The following is a 2,132-nucleotide window of genomic DNA, read 5'->3' as shown; positions in this document are numbered from 1 at the left end:
CCAACGGAGAACCCAAAACACATCAAAAACACCACAAACAAGAACGGAATCACCCCCAAAACTGGAACAAAATCCCCAAAAAGCACGGATCAAATCCCAAAACCACCCTAAACCTACCTGATGTTCTCCAAAACCCACTATTCAGCCTTTTCCACCAAAATGAACAAGGAAAACACAACGAAACAAAACAGAGACCACAAAACACGTCAAAAACACCCCAAACAAGAACGGAATCACCCCCAAAACTGGAAGAAAATCCCCCAAAAACACAGATCCACCCCAAAAAGACAGTAAACCTACCTGATGTTCTCCAAAACCCGCAATTTACACTTTTCCACCATGATGACCATGGAAAACCCAACGAAACCCAACAGAGAACCCAAAACATGTCAAAAACACCCCAAAAATGAATTCGATCACCCCCCCCAAAAAAAAAAAAACAGAAGAAAACCCCATATATCATGAATCCACCCCAAAAGTCCCCCTAAACCTACCTGATGTTCTCCAAAACCCACTATTTACACTTTTCCACCATGATGACCACGGAAAACCCAACAAAACCCAACGGAGAACGGAAAACACGTCAAAAACACCCCAAAAAGAACGGGATCACCCCAAAACTGGAACAAAATCCCCCAAAACCATAGATCCACCCAAAAAACACCCTAAATCTACCTGATATTCTCCAAAACCCACAATTTACACTTTTCCAGCATGATGACCACGGAAAACCCAACAAAACCCAACGGAGAACCCAAAACACGTCCAAAACACCCCAAACAAGAACAGGATCACCCCCAAAAACGAAAGAAAACCCCAAAAAGCACGGATCCAATCCCAAAACAACTCTAAACGTACCTGATGTTCTCCAATCCAAATGTCCACACCCAACCACCATAAAACCCATTAGGAACTCAACGAAACCCAACGGAAACCCCAAAAACACCTCAAAAACACCCCAGAAAAGAACTGGATCAGAAGAAAAAACACCAAACACTATGAATTTCCCCGCAAAACCACCCTAAACTCACCCGATCTTCTTCAAAACCCACAATCCACTCCCATTTACCTTAAGGACCAACGAGAATCCAACTAAAACCCAACGGAGACCACAAAAAGGGTCAAAAACACCCCAAACAAGAACGTAATCACCCCCAAAACTGGAAGAAAATCCCCCCAAAAACATAGATCCATCCCAAAACTACACTAAACCTAACTGATGTTCTCCAAAACCCACAATTTACACTTTTCCAACATGATGACCAACAAGAACCCAACAAAACCCAACGGAGACCCCAAAACACATCAAAAACACACCAAAAAAGAACGGGATCACCCCAGAAAAAGAGAAAAAAAAACAAATACCATGAATCCACCCCAAAAGTCCCCCTAAACCTACCTGATGTTCTCCAAAACCAACAATTTACACTTTTCCAGCATGATGACCACGGAAAACCCAACAAAACCCAACGGAGAACCCAAAACACGTCCAAAACACCCCAAACAAGAACAGGATCACCCCCCAAAACGAAAGAAAACCCCAAAAAGCACGGATCCAATCCCAAAACCACTCTAAACGTACCTGATGTTCTCCAAATCCAAATGTCCACTCCCAACCACCATAAAACCCATTAGGAACTCAACGAAACCCAACGGAAACCCCAAAAACACCTCAAAAACACCCCAAAAAAGAACTGGATCAGAAGAAAAAACACCAAACACTATGAGTTTCCCCGCAAAACCACCCTAAACTCACCTGATCTTCTTCAAAACCCACAATCCACTCCCATTTACCTTAACGACCAACGAGAATCCAACTAAAACCCAACGGAGACCCCAAAACAAGTCGAAAACACCCCAAACAAGAACAGGATAACCCCTAAAAAAGAAAGAAAACCCCCAAAACCATAGATCCACCCCAAAAACACACTAAACCTACCTGATGTTCTCCAAATCCCAAAGTCCACTCCCAACAAACTTAAAACACATTAGGAAATCAACGAAACGCAACGGAAACCCCAAAACACGTCAAAAACACCACAAAAAAAAGCGGGATCACCCCCAAAACCGAAAGAAAACCCTAAAAGCCGTTGATCCACCCCAAAAGTCCCCCTAAACCTACCTGATGTTCT

The sequence above is a fragment of the Aythya ferina genome (genome assembly GCF_964211825.1).
Source record: "Aythya ferina genome assembly, contig: HAP1_SCAFFOLD_151, whole genome shotgun sequence".
NCBI lineage: Eukaryota > Metazoa > Chordata > Aves > Anseriformes > Anatidae > Aythya > Aythya ferina.
Note: the sequence above shows the minus strand (reverse complement) of the source record.